This window comes from Antechinus flavipes, chromosome 3, assembly GCF_016432865.1.
Source record: "Antechinus flavipes isolate AdamAnt ecotype Samford, QLD, Australia chromosome 3, AdamAnt_v2, whole genome shotgun sequence".
Classification (NCBI taxonomy): Eukaryota; Metazoa; Chordata; class Mammalia; order Dasyuromorphia; family Dasyuridae; genus Antechinus; species Antechinus flavipes.
Genome location: NC_067400.1, coordinates 380,039,670 through 380,055,132, shown reverse-complemented (window position 1 = coordinate 380,055,132; position 15,463 = coordinate 380,039,670). Strand labels below are relative to the sequence as shown.

The 15,463-nt window shown below is 33.4% G+C and overlaps 1 protein-coding gene and 1 pseudogene across 2 annotated transcripts in view; one reads left to right on the top strand and one right to left on the bottom strand.

The window, feature by feature from the left end:
* Positions 1–15,463, bottom strand: part of LOC127554392 (uncharacterized) — an 804,883-nt gene that overhangs the window by 92,423 nt on the left and 696,997 nt on the right. The window lies entirely within an intron of this gene.
* On the top strand, positions 9,621–10,514 carry LOC127553436 (proline-rich nuclear receptor coactivator 2-like; annotated as a pseudogene).

Below are 15,463 nucleotides of genomic sequence, written 5' to 3'. Positions count from 1 at the left end.
GTCTCTTGCTGCTGGACTTTGTTGGTAACAAAGAAATGCTAATGATTTATATAGATTTATTTTGTAACCTACAATTCTGCTATAATTGTTCATTGTTTCTGGTCGTTTTTAGGTGATTTTCTAGAATACCTAGAGATGTATAACATCATATCAGATGCAAAAAGTGATTCTTGTGTTTACTCATCACCTATTCTAATTCTTTAATTTGTTTTTCTTCTCATTGCTAAAGCTAACCATTCTAATAAAACATTGAATAGTAATGTGGATAGTGGCAACTTTGTTTCCTTCCTGATTTTATTGAGATTACTTCTAGTTTATCCCCATTACATATGATGCTTGCTGATGTTTTTAAATAGTTGCTACTGATCATTTTAAGGAAAACTGCATTTCTTCCTATACTCTCTACTGTTTTTAATAGGAATAAGTTTTGGTTTTTGTCAAATGCCTTTTCTGCATCTATTGAAATACTCATATGATTTCTGTTAGTTTGGTTATGGATCCAAGCAATTATGCTAATAGTTTTTCTAATATTGAGCCAGCCCTGCATTCCTGGTATAGATCTTACTTGGTCATGTTGTATTATCCTGGTGATAATTTGCTGTAATCTTTTTGCTAATGTTTTATTTAAGATTTCTGCATCAATCTTTATCTAATTTTCATTGCATCATAATTTGGAAAAAATGCATATAGTACTTCTAACTTTCTGCATTTGAATTTGAGGTTTTTATACCTTATAAAAGTCAATTTTTTTTTTTTTGGTTCCACATACTATTGAGAAAAAAAGTACATAACTTTCTGTTGCCATTCAATTTTTTATCATATGTAACTTTTCTAAAATTCTATTTACCTCCTTAACTTTTTTATTATTTATTTTGTGGTTCAATTTATCTAGTTTTGGTAGAGCAATGCTGAGATCTCCCACTAGTATAGTTTTGCTATTTCTTCTTGCAGTTCTCTAACTTCTCCTCTAGGAATCTGCATGCTATACCACATAGTGCATCTATGTTTAGTCTTGATATTACTTTATCAAAATGTAGTTTCCTTCATTATCTCTTTTAATTAGATTTGTTTTTGTTTTTGTTTTATCTGAGATCAGGATTGGTACCCCTGTTTTGGTTTCTTTATTTGTTTCTTATTTCTGTTGATTTTTACAACAGCTGAAGCGTAGTAGATTGTGTTCCAACATTTTAACTTTACTTTGTATGTATCACTCTGCTTTAAATGTGTTTCGTGTAAACAACATTATCATAGGATTCTGGTTTTTAATCCAGTCTGTTATCTGCTTCCATTTTATGAGAGATTCACATTCACAGTTAAAACGACTAACTATTTCCTGCCATGTTATTTTCCACAAATTACATTTTCTCTTTTCCCCTTTCCCTCCTCCTGAGTGTTTTCCTTCTGACCCTAAATACTGGTTTTCTTTTATGTGAAATTTTCCTTGCAAGGAATATTTATCTTTTCCTATGTGTATTCTGTCATAGTAAATTGTTCATTCTTGACAAGGTTTTTTCTTCTACTAGTTTAATCTACTTTCTGCCAAAAAGAAACTTTTTGAAAGATAGAAATGAAACATATTTCCAAGGAAAATGAAAGCCCAAATTTGTAAATCAGTAAGCTAAGATTGCTTTTAATGATTGTTTTGATAATGATTTTTTTCCCCATGCAGGAAAGATTTCTAAAGAGATAACTGATTTTTCTCAGTATCCACCATTCCAAAGTATAACCAGGTAAAATGCAATATGGACTATCTGCCAACTACCAAATAATGTAATCCAAGGAAGAAAAAGTCTTTAACCCCAAATAATTTACATTGCCTACCAAGGTGTCGCTACAACTTACTCCGAATTTACAAGCATAGATGAGAAATCCTCCTGATACATCAATAGGAATTTTTATTTATTTTCTGCGATGTAATGAAAATAATTTAGCAAACTTGAAAGAACAAGAATGATCCAAAGAAGAAATGAGAGAAGAGACTCCTTCCTCTCACTGCTTTGCAGATGAGAGAGATAAAAGAGGTTTGAATATTGCCTATAATTTTCAACATTTTTCAATGCTTTGACTATTAGACTAATGGTTTTTCCCCTTTTCCTTTTTTAATTTAGTGCTGTAAAATAATTATGTTTCATAAAGTGTGTGGAGATTTATGCAAGAAAGGAGCAAAACTTGGAGAAATATTGATAATAGTTACCAATAACAATGCTTTTTAGAAAAACAATATTAGTTAAATATTCCAAACAAGAAGCAACAAGACTTTAAACCAGGATAAGAAATGTTCATATGGGTGAAGAGAAAGGTGTAAATGCCTGAGATATTTAGGGGTACAAGTGACAAAATACAGCAAGTAATATGAAGACACATAAAAGTGAGGGAAAAAGAAGAATGATAAATGACTCTGGATTCAGAGAGTTTTTTGACTGAACTGAAGGCAATATCTTCAATAAAAGGAGCAAAACTAAGAGAGATTTTAAAAGGAAGTTAATTAGAATATGTTGAGTGTGAGATTCATGTTAAGTAATTGATTGCTTGGATCTGTAACTCAAGTGATGTTGCTTGGACATATAGATTTAGACATCTTCTGCAGAAAGACATTCATACATCCAGAGGGATGTATGATCGCTCTGGTGAGATTGAAGGAAAAATCTCGTAGACAGAGATTACAGGGGATAAAGTGCTAGAGGTCACTCACCATTCTTCAGTGGGAAATAAAAGGTGATCCACTTTAGAGAAATGAGAAGTGTACAATTCAGTATTAGAGGTACCCGAAGGGGACAGGGGCAGGAATTTATTAGATGGAGAAAATCAGTATATAGAAGGAAAAGTCTATTGCATCCAAAGGGATATAATTTTAAGGAAGTACAAAGACAAAAAAAAAGATTGAGATTTGAAAATTAGCAGATTGTTGAAGATTTGGAGTAGAGCGACTTGGGGAAAAAATAGAAGTCCAAAGAGTTCCCCATTACTATGTGGCAAATTATATCAAGACACAGTCTTCATCAAAACTCTTTGATGATAGTAAAAAAAAAGGGGGGGGGGCAGAGAAGAAAGGCAGATGAATGGAAATGGCTGGATAACAAAACTTTAGAAGAGAAACCAAAAGTCCATTATTCAAGGAATCTAAAGAAGAAATGAATAGGAGTGGGATTCTTTGTCCTAGAAAAATTACAAAATTGTAAAGCACAAAGTAGGTTTGAATGTCATCAGGCACAATTTAATGGTATAAAATCTGGAGGCACTGTTAGGTTTAGAATAAGAAAGAACTAATCAAATATTTAAAATAGAATAAAGTTATTTTGTATGCTATAGTTCAGGAGAGCAGGGATATACTCAAAATGGTATAGAGGCCATTTTAAAAGTAAAAAAAAATTAGAACATTTCAAGTACATTATTCCAGCAAACTTTTGTAAGAAGAGTGTCAATCTCATCAACTGTGATGCACTTGGCTCTTTTCAACAATGAGGTGATTCAGGCCAAGTGCAATCACCTTGTGATAGAGAGAGCCAGCTGTATGTAGAGAGAGGACTATGAGGACTGAATGTGAATCACAGCAGAGTATTTTCCCCTTTGTTGTTCTTGTTTGCTTGTTTTTTTTTTTCTTTTTATCCTTTTCTATTTGATTTTTCTTGTGCAGCATGGTAAATGTGGAAATGTACAATGGTAATATAGGTCATGTACTTGTAATAACTTGATGCCAATAAATTTCTTCTGTTCTTACTATACATCCTTCTAATTGTGTTTGATGTAATACTAAAGCTTGTGCAGCACAATTCTCTACTTTTATGGTTGTGTTTTATGTGCTCACATTTACTGCTCGTACACACAATAGTTTTTCTTCTCTCCCCAACAGACATTTTTTGTCACACCTGCTGAATATCCTCTAAGCAGTGGAGAAAAAGTTATAGTCCTGATCCAATAGGTAAAGGAGGTATTTGTTGAATTTTAATAACATATCTGGGGCATCCTGGGGGGATTTTGTTCTCTTTTTGAGCATAAAGGGTTACTATGATTACCTGGATATGATCTTCTGCATCGAATTGTCTTCTTCTGGCATTTGTGCATGCTGTTCCTCTAAGGATGGTGGGCTCATTCCCTGAGGGGGTCTCATGCCATACATCATTCCTCATTGTTGTTGTTGGGGCCTGGGGATTCGGTCCCTTTGACCATTTCCTTTCTGTGATTTAGAGAGATGCACTAATTAGTCCAGTGGAAGCCTCTTCCACATTCAGCACACACAGTTTGAAGTCAGTTATTCTTATCTCTCTGGTGGCATTGGGCCTTGAAGTGTCCTACCTTTCCACATGTGAAGCTTTTTTTTTCAGTTTTCTGAATTTTTTTTGTGGACACCTGCACTATTTGAAATTGATCAGCTAGTGCAGATATATAAAATATCTGTGTACCAACAGAGGAACACCAAAAAAAAAAAAAAAAAAAAAAAACAAGCAAAGGAGAAAGAACCCAATCTTAGAAAAGATTATCTGCATAGGGAAGATCCAAGTTTATCTTCAAGACAGAATGCTTAAGTTGAAAAAAGAGGCTCAACTTCCCCAAGTAATGTGAAATGCCTACAAACCCATGAAGAATTCATTGTACTCCTCAAAAAAGACTTTAAAAAGTCAAATGACAGAGATTGAAGAAAAACTAATATATAGAAAAAAAAATCCGAGAACAATAAGATTAAGAAAGAAAATTCAAACAACTATAAAAGGAGATGAACAGAATTAAGAAAATGACACTTTGAAAATTGGAATTGGTCAAGGGGAAGCCAGAAAAGTCACAAGAGACAAAAGAGTAATAAAAGAAACTATAAAGAATGAAAAAAATGGAACAAAATATGAGCCATATTATAAGAAAAACTATGATGAAAAATGAAAGGTCTTGGAATACTATTTATCAAAACATCAAAAGCTCTAATATTGAGACAAAAATATTGTGGCCAGCAAAATTAATGAAAATCTGAAGAAAAAAAAGGTATTAAATAAACTTCCAGACATTTATGCTTCTGTTGGAAAAAAGCGAAAGCTAAACTTAACTTTGATATACATAGAATATAAGATAAATACAAATATATTTAAAGGAATTCAATAATTCAATAAACTGCTTACTACTTAAGTTTAATACACATAACTTTAAGCTCAGGATTAAGATTGTTGTTAGTAAATGGGTAATTCATGGGGTAGAGGTGAATTTGATATGACTCTGAAATGCAAAACCACATAGGTAAAGATTAAAACAATAATTATATAATATGATGTGGTGCAAGAGTTAGAACTGACATAGTGGAAATCGATATGTGGGAAGAGGGCTTGCAAGTCTGAAATCTTACAATAGGAATGAATACAAGAATAAATAATGTAATCTAAGAGATGATAAAAATGTTCGTAATTCATAATTCATAATTTCATAAAGAAATAAGAGGGTGAGTGAATAGAATAAGATAGTATATTGAAGAGTGTGTAGGGGAAATGGGATATGGTGTGTAGATTAATAGTAAAGGGATAAAGAGGGAGATAAAGGGTGGTGACAGAAGATAACGGAGGCATCCTTTGGAAGGGGGTGGGATTGGGAAGGGAAGTTAGGAAGGTAAACTAGCAGTAAAAGTAGAAGCATCCACAGGGAAAGAAAATGAGATATCCACAAACATAAGTATCTGGAGTAGAATTTTCCAAGGGAAAAAAATAAATACGAGTAATAAAATTGATCTAAAACTAAGTGAAAGTTAAAATAGATTTGCTCAAAAAAGAAAACTAGAGAAACTACATTATTATGTCAGCCATATTAATATCCATTTTAAACTATTGAAAACAATTAAACAATATAAGGTCACAGTATCATTTTGATATCAAATATAAGTTGGTTCATTTAGAAAATACAGAAAACCTTGAACCTAAAGAGAATGATGACATCCATATTCAGAGAAACAGAGAACAAATGTCAATGGATATCTATAAATTTGTTTATGATTACAGGCATATGCATATATATATATATATATATATATATATATATATATACATACATACACATATATGTGTGTATATATATATATATATGTATATATATATGTGTGTGTGTATGTATATGCATTTATGTGAGTGTGCTGAGATGAATAGACTGCAGTGAAAAGTCATATCTCTGATAGCAACTAGTATTTAAGTGGTTCCCAGGCAGGGATACTGATAAGATTCCATAGTTCCCATGTGGGCCCTTGTTGCATATCTTGTGTTAACAGGATATTTTTACAAAGAGAACTATCTTGAACTGATGCCCACAGTTACTGTAGACAATAATCAGAAGGCCACAGTAGGGATGCAAACTCTCAATGTTATTCTGTATAAATACTGCGTATCTAACTACAATATTTAACATGTCTTACTTTGAGTTCTTTTCTTTAAAAGTTCCTGTCTCTCCCCTTCTAAGTAACTATTTCTGCTAATCAACTTTGCCTGCTTTATGGCAACATAAACCTTTTTGTCCCTTTAATCAAAGATGACCAGAGCTTGTGAATTCTTTCTGGATGACTTCCCACATTCAAGAGTTATTGTATTCCTCTGATGTGTATATATGTTTAGATGTGTATCTGAATGTATATAAATAGGTTTGTATTTATGCTTACATAAAGATATACATGTTAAACTGCAGTGTCCTTGAGGGAGATTGGAGGGAGGGGAAAAAAGGGAGGAAAAAATAAAGAAGTACACAGCAAAGAACAGAAGAAAAGCTACAAGGAATCAAAGAAAAGATGGAACAGTTCTGAATAAACTTTGTTCTATTTTTATACACATTTTCTTGAAAAGAAAATTGTTACAAATTTTGAATCCTTTTTTATTGTCTTATACAAATGACAATGCATGCTTTTATTACTTTTTCCATTTTCAATACTTTTTAGTGCATGGTATTATGCTTTAAATAAATATATTTTAAAAGAAAGAAAGGAAAAGACTGAAAACAAAAGTCTCAATTTGGATCAAAAGTCATCATTGGTAATTATGGAAAATGTATTTTAGTACTATCAGAAATGACAAAATTATAGATTTCAGAGCAGCCTATATAAATACAGTTGAATACATGCAGAAAAGAGAATATTCATTATAACAAAAATTGATAGAAATGGAATCAACACTGAAAGATTTCCATTCTCTCATTACCAGTTTTGAAAAAACCCAGCCCAGTGGATAGAGCACCAGTTCTATCAGTCAGGAGGACCCGAGTTCAAATCTAATCTCTGACACTTAATACTTTCTAGCTGTGTGACTCTTATCAAGTCATTAAAGCATGATTGCCTCAGCCAAAAAAGAAGAAGAAGAAGAAGAAGAAGAAGAAGAAGAAGAAGAAGAAGAAGAGAAGAAGAAAAGAAGAAGAAGAAGAACCAAGCCCTAACCTAAGGGAAAAAAAAAAGTTCGCATAAATCTCTCATTGGCAGAGAGGCTGTAGAATACATAAACTTAACATTGTATACTCTTTTCAGTTTGATAATTTTTACTGATTTTTTTTATATAGCATATATGTGTAAGTATGTATAGCTATGTATATATATGTGTCTATGCATGTTTGACTGAATTTCAGGGATCTGGCTCAGTGTTGAGAGTGTGGGAATAAATCAGAGAATGGCCATGTTATAGATAATATTTCAATAATTCTCCTCTCAAATAGTTCCAGTGATAAATTTCACTAAATTTTCTTTCATATTGTTGAAACTAGTAAAGGTGATTTGTTTAAGTAATAATCTTTTGGGGAACAGTGACTATGTATAATATTATTTCCACTATTAAAGAATAACTTTAAAACAGTTTAAAATCCTCCTCCCCCATTCAGAATTCTAAATAGAAGGGAATGGCATGGTCTTTCATTGTAAAAGATTTTGATGTTTTAGAATTCTCCCCAAAAGTGCCTTAAAGTCCCATGTATGAAGCCTTGATTTTTAAGGACTTTATCATCTCCTTTTTCAATATATGAAACAGTTTTCAGGAGAGGGCTTACAATTAAGCTCTAAATAAAACTTGGTGGAACACAAATTATAAATGTATCCTTGCATCAGCCAAAAAAAAATGGAAAAAAGTGAAGGAGAAAAACAGAAGAAATTATGGTGATTTTCAAAATCAAAAGCTCTCAGTCAAGTTTTTGTTTCACTATTGAAAAAAAAAAGTGAAAACAAGTAGTGATAAAAGCAAGAAGCAGAGTGTGTAATATTGCTGTATGAATAGAGAAAGGAATAAATATGAAGGAGATATGGAAGAGGTGGAACTGACAAGATTTGGTAAATGATATGCTAATGTTTGTAAGGAAGGGAGAAGGAAGAATTATCTATAAATCTGAATGTCAGGGGTTCGAGAAGGTAATTTTGATGTGTAGAGGATGAGATCCATGTGGACATATTAATTCATTAGTCTGGAAAGGTTATACTTGGATCTACAGGTTTGGGCATTTTCTATACAGATTTTCATTCCTTGGCAGTTGAAAAGATCTTGTAATGAAGAAAGCCATCTGCACACAGAGATAAGACTGTAGGGACTTAGTGTGAATCACAAGAGCATTTTCACTTTTGTTGATGTTTGTATTTTGTATTCTTTCTCAATTTTTTTTCCTTTTTGATCTGATTTTTCTTGTGCAACATGGTGATAGTGGGAATATATATATATATAGAAGAATTTCAAATATTTAACATATATTGAATTACTTGCCATCCACAGGAGGGTGTAAGGGGAAAGGAGGGAAAAATATTAGAACACATTTGGCAAGAGTAAATGTTGAAAATTTTTTATGCATATGTTTTGAAAACAAAAAGCTTTCATAATAAAATATAATTAAAAAAAAAACAATGAGGGTAAATAGGATCATCATCCTTGCCCTTCAGAGAGAGGTTTTGGTGCCACAACTTGAAGCAGAAGGGAGGAAGATACAGGTTGAAGAGCTCTGATACTATTCTGTATTTGCAGTAGTTGATAGCTCTGCAAGTCCATTTCCACCTTCTCTGTTCTATGGTTTCTGGGTTCTCGCTTTTCCCAGAAGGGGGATAATAGTCAGAGTTACACTTCATGCAGCAAACTTCTAGCCTGTAGGCTTTGACATGACAAAGTACTTTGCAAAGCATTTTGTCTCTATTATAGACCTGTTCTAAACATTCAGATATCTGCTCAAAAATTTTGACCTCTAAAGCAATAGGTCTCTGCTATGCTGTAACTATATCAAGGCTAATCAGCTTCCAGATCTCCTACATCCAAAAAGCCTTCATCCATCTGAGATGTTAAGAAATTATCCATTTCTCACTTCCTCTGCTCTTTTCAATACCCATCTTTGCAGCAGTCTTTCAGCAATACCACCCACATTTGGAAGGCTTTTTCCCCTTCTTGCTCCTTTGAATTATGAAGAAATTGCCTCTAAATTGCTTCTGTTTTTTCAGAACAACCAAAATTCCTTTGCAAGGATTTCCATACCAGATGATTGTGATTTCAGGAGTGACTTGAGATTTTCCACCAGCTTCTTTCACTTTTCAAGGTCACATCCCTATCACTGATGTGCTGTATAACGACATCCCGTCTAAAACTTGAATAATGTTTGAAGAGTCATGCGTGTCTTTCTTTGAGCAGCACCTTCAATGAGTCAGTCAGTAGGTAAAGTCCATGTACTGGTTAGTAATTCTCAGCTTCTTGTTTCCAAAAAGAGTACGATCTGGTGAACGGTTCCAAAATATTCTTTCTCTGAGATCTGAGTTGGCTCTAACCAGGACTGATTCATGCTCATCAAGAGGCTGCTCAGTCATTGTTTGGGGTAGGGGAAGGAGGAGCTCGAGGAAGGTTCTGGAAACGGTAGGAGCAGCCCGTTTTCTGGTCTCGAGTCTAGTTCAGCGAGATCTGGTCTGTGCGCGCCGCCCGCTCACTGTTTCTTTAGCAGGGGCCACCGACTTCTCGAAGAACTCCGACTCTGGGATTTCTCCCCGCAAGCTGGGAGACTCCAGTGCTGAACTCAGCAGATCAGCCCGTGAAAAGGTCAGACACTAAGGAACAGATCTGGCAGAAAGCCACACTTGCCTTCCTGGACCTGGCAGCAGGGGAGAAGACAAGTGATGGAAATGTCTGCACAGTAGCCTGAAAGGTAACATAGAAGCTGGAGGTGGCTGGTGGAGAGAAATTTAACATTCCAGTTTCTCAATCTAGAAATGTTAGTAAGAAGAAACAACAGCAACTTAATAGGCAAAAGAAGAAGGATCAAAGTCCCCAGATGAAGATGGTTCACAAAGAAAAGGGCATTCTTATCTTTCATCTGCAACTGTGTGGCAGACTGTCCAAAGTGGGGGGAAGAATGGGCCTTTCCCAAATAATCAAAATTGCAATTCCAGCTTAGTGAGCTCCAATTTATTTTTGAAATCACAAACTAATCAGAACTACTGCCTGAGCCAAATTTACTGAGCCTACCAAATGTTGTGCCTTAACCTCCCAGCCACTGGGTTCCAGTTTCTTTCAGTCCTTCTGATAATGGCCTTTCAACTGAAAATCTTACTTCAAGTTGAGTTGTGATGTGAGGTATCAGATTGGTGTTGTTTAAATGTTTAGGGTTTCAGATATTTGAGAGGACTGAGCTGGGATCTGTTTCTAAATATGGCTAGGGAATATGTCTTTCATCTATATAAAGCAGCTGGCTGATTCTAGTGGGCAATATTTGATGTAAAATTCCAACATTTTTATGTGTTTGTGTTATGTGTTATGTGTTAGTGCACTTGCATGCCCACTCATTGTCCTGTAACTAAGGAGAGCGATGGCAGTATTAGATAGCAGTTTGAAATCAGTTATTCGGAATGTTTGGACTTGATGTCAGCTCTTCTTAACTGAATGGCAGCTCTTCAATTTTGAACTTGAAATAATGGTTTGATTTGGAAATGATACTATAGTATAAATAAAGATGCATATATATATATATATACACACATATATATATATATATATATATGCTATTTTTAGAAAAAGAAATTTAAGTATTAATTGTTTATAGGCAAAAGCAGTAGTGTAGTGAATATTTAACATGAGGTAACAGCAGCCTTATTATTTTCGGAAAACAAGCTGAAATCATTTAGCTTTCACTTTGGCTATGCTAAAGGACTGGTTGAACATCAGGCAGTTCTAATTTAATAGCAAACTATTGTAACTATTGTAACTGTAATCATAATGGAATGGCAAACTGTCATATAGAATGTGACCTTCTGGGATAGATGATTGATAGGAATCCTTCCTTGGTCATGAATGAGATAAAGGTTGGATAAGGAGGCGAATGCTAATCAACAAGGTGGTACCAAAATCAAAAGGACTTATGATTGATGATGGCATACAGGGAAGGAGCAAGAGTTCGTAGGGCAGAAGACATTGCCCTGCTACATGACTCATCCCTTAGTGATTACTGGCTTTTGTGGAGGAGATATGTCTGATTATTCTAGGGACACTCATTCTTTGTTGCTCCAAGGTCGGGAATTGCATAGGGGCATTTCCTTAGGGACATGTGAACAGACAAAAGTAGTAGTAATATTTTTGGTCGGGAAAATGTACCAAAAATTTTCTTAAAAGATATTGGAATCTTTATTCAATGTTTGACATATTGATATACTGTTAAGAGCTTTCAAAATGCATCAAGGCACTGAAAAAGTGACAAAATTCATCTGGCCTCAAATAGCGGACCTCTATGAGAGTCCCAAAATAGGGTAAGGTTGTAAATGACTTAGGAAAAGGGAGAGTCATATTAAATAAATGTAAAGTTTGTAGCATACATAAAAATTTCCTGGCCTTTTAATTAATTTTACTTTTAATTAAAAATTGTTAAATGTAAGATAGATCACAGACTGAACTAAGACATGGCCTACCTAGTTTTAAAGGGATCAACTTTTCTTTTCTTTTCTTTTTTTTCTTTTTTTTTTTTTAAGAAGCTTGCTTTTTAAGTTCCTTGTTAATGCTTACACGTGTTTGATTCAGTTCTGAATTGTATTGCAAGAGATGATTTAGGGCAATTAGGAAATAAATCAGAAATGTGAAAACTGCTAAGGCTTAGTATAATGATCTTACATTGAACACGTAAAGGGGTGTCTGGATAAGAATACTATTAAAATAGACTTTATTTAAAAAAAAAACAAAACAAAACAAAACAATTAAAAGGGGCTAAGGTATTGATTTTGATTAAATGATGGTCTTTTACCAAAGGGCCATTTCTCAAACAGAAAACAAGGTGCTCCCTTTGGCCTTTTTCCCATCAAACAGAATTCAATTATGAAATGAGCTTTTTAAAAAAGCATTTGTAAAATTGTGCAGTTAGGATCCTTATGAACAACAATTTTCTTTTTAAATTCCCAACAGTGGGTAAAGGGGAAAGAAATAGAATTTTAAAATAGTAACTTGTCTAAGAAAATGACTGTAAAAAAGAAGTGGCAGCTCTCTCCATAGTTTGCTTTATAAAATTGATTGACATATTGATTGCATTGTATTTTTCTCCAAGGAAAAGTATACCTTAAGAAGAGATGGCCAAATACATTTGTTTTTCAATCAACTTTGGAAAAATACATATAAATGTATATGAAGTGGAACCAAAACTGAAAATAATTTCTCCACCTCCCAAAAGAAGTCAGTACAGGAATCCACTTTCAGGTATAGTCCAAAAAGTTTTTTTTTTTTTTTAATTTACTAGGGAATTTTGAATAACCTAGTCTTCTCTTAAAGTAATTTCCACAACAGATACAAGGTATGAATTATTTTTATTAGTGAATAAGTGCTATACATCTCACCAAGATATTAATAGCATCTTGTAGAACAATCTCAATATTAGGTTTATCATTTAAGCTCCAAAGCACACCTCAAAACAGCTGTCTACTTTGTGGGTCTGGATACATTGTTGTATCCCCAAATCATAAAAATTCATCAGTGATACTGACCACTTTTGGCTTAATATACATAATCATATTCAGCATTGTATATATCATCTGTATTTCATTTTAGCTCATGAATAGCTTTGCAACAGTTATCTTTTATCCTATTTTAAAATAAAACAAACTAGCAAATACAAAAATGAGTTACATCATAAAATCAAATGAAAAAATTAATCATATAGTTTTAAAAAATGAACTGAGGTTCTCAGAATGGCCTGCCAATAGTGATGAATATTGGATATTGGATTTTAAAAAACCAGATCATTTTGACTGCTCAAAATATCTGATCATGGAATTTTCTTATTTATTCTTTTGTGGCAATGTTTTTACTGTTGAAAAATGTGCACTACATATCAAAAAACAAACAGTTTTTTGTACGGTCAAAATATCTGATCAGGTAATTTTCTAATTTCTTCTTGTGCGGCAATGTTTTTGCAGTTCAAAGGCTGCCATACAGATAAGTAAAAAAAAAAGAAAAAAAAAAGAAAATATAGTGTTTTGAATATTCAAAATATCTGATTAGGCAATTTTTTAAAATAACTTTTTATTGATAGAACCCATGCCAGGGTAATTTTTTTTAACAGCATTATCCCTTGCATTCACTTCTGTTCCGATTTTTCCCCTCCCTCCCTCCCCTGCCTCCCCTAGATGGCAAGCAGTGCTTTACATGTTGAATAGGTTATAGTATATTCTAGATACAATATATGTGTGCAGAACTGAACAGTTTTCTTGTTGCACAGAGAGAATTGAATTCAGAAGGTAGAAATAACCTGGGTAGAAAAAGAAAAATGCAAGCAGTTTATATTCATTTCCCAGTGTTTTTCTTTGGGTATAGCTGCTTCTGTCCATCTTTGATCTGAATGAACTCTCTTTATTGAAGAGATCCACTTCCCTCAGAATATATCCTCAAACATTATCGTTGTTGAGGTATATAATGATATCCTGGTTCTGCTCGTTTCACTTAGCATCAGTTCATGTGAGTCTCGTGATCAGGCAATTTTCTTATTTTTGTGTGGCAATGCTTTTTACTGTTGAAGGACTGCCATACATATATATAAAAAAAAAAACAGAGCACATTGAAAGCTCAAAAATATCTGATGAAGCAATTTTCTTAATTTATCTTCTGTGGGAATGTTTTACTGTTGAAGCATGGCCATACAGGTTAAAAAACAAACAAACAAACAAAAAAAAAAACAGAATTTTTTGAATGCTTAAAATATCTGATCAGGCAATTTTCTTATTTCTTCTTGTGTGGCAAAGTTTTTACTGTTAAAGGATTGCCATACTGATAAAAAAATAGTATTTCGAATTCTCAAAATATCTTATCAGTCAATTTTCTAATTTCTTCTCGTGTGGCAATGTTATTATTGTTGAAACACAGCCATAGAGAAAAAAAAAAAGAAAAACAACAAAGCATTTTGCATGTTCAAAATATCTGATCAAAATGAAATAAAAGAAAAGAAAAAAGAAAAAAATTGAAAAATAGGCAATAAAACTGTAATATTGGGGAGTTAGAATATGCATCATTCATACTTACTCATTTAAAAATGATACAGAAATAATTTAATGTATTGAATTGGGTCTTAATTTGCATTTCTCTGGTTAATAATGATTTGGAGCATATTTTCATATGGCTAGAAATAGTTTTAATTTCTTCATCTGAGAATTGTCTGTTCATATCCTTTGACTATTTATCAATTGGAGAATGGCTTGATTTCTTATAAATTAGAGTCAATTCTCTCTATATTTTGGAAATGAGGCCTTTATCAGAACCTTTGACTGTAAAACTTTTCCCAGTTTATTGTTTCCCTTCTAATCTAGTTTGCATTAGTTTTGTTTGTACAAAAACTTTTCAATTTGATATAATCAAAATTTTCTATTTTGTGGTCAATAGTGATCTCTAGTTCTTTGGTCATAAATTCCTTCCTCTTCCACAGGTCTGAGAGGGAAACTAAAGTAGGATCTCTTTTAGCAAAAATTTTTCAGTTGTACAAAACAAATCTCTTCCCCAATTAGTACAAGTGTTAACAAAAATCAAAAGCAGTTTGAAACCCTGGCAGGGAGAATATTTGCAAAATCCATCTGCCAATCCTGTCCTAAGTATGTATCCCTCCTGATAGACCTCAGGGTGGGAGGGTTTAACAGCCCTTTCAGAATTTACTTGCCCGGGAGCCATAATAAGGGAATGTAGGAGTTAGTAGTTGGGGAAGAAAGTTGCCATGGTCAGGGGCAAACAAGCAGCAGCATAAGCTGCTCAATCTGCAAGCCTGTGACCCTTGGGCTGAAGTGAATCATGCTTCTGGTATCCCTTACAAGTCATATCAGAAACCTCTCCAGGTCCATGGACAGTTTGCAGTAATTGGTCTCCTGCACTCTTACTGGGTATGCTTGTTTGGCTGTCAAAATAAATCCCCTTTCTTTCCATTTAGGCCCATGAGCATGCTTTTAAAATCACCTTTAAAAATTTTTTTACAATATAAATATAAATAACGATTCACAATATAGCTAATAAGTAAATAGCATTGGACCTAATTCCATAAAACTTATACATATTTCCAGTAGAGC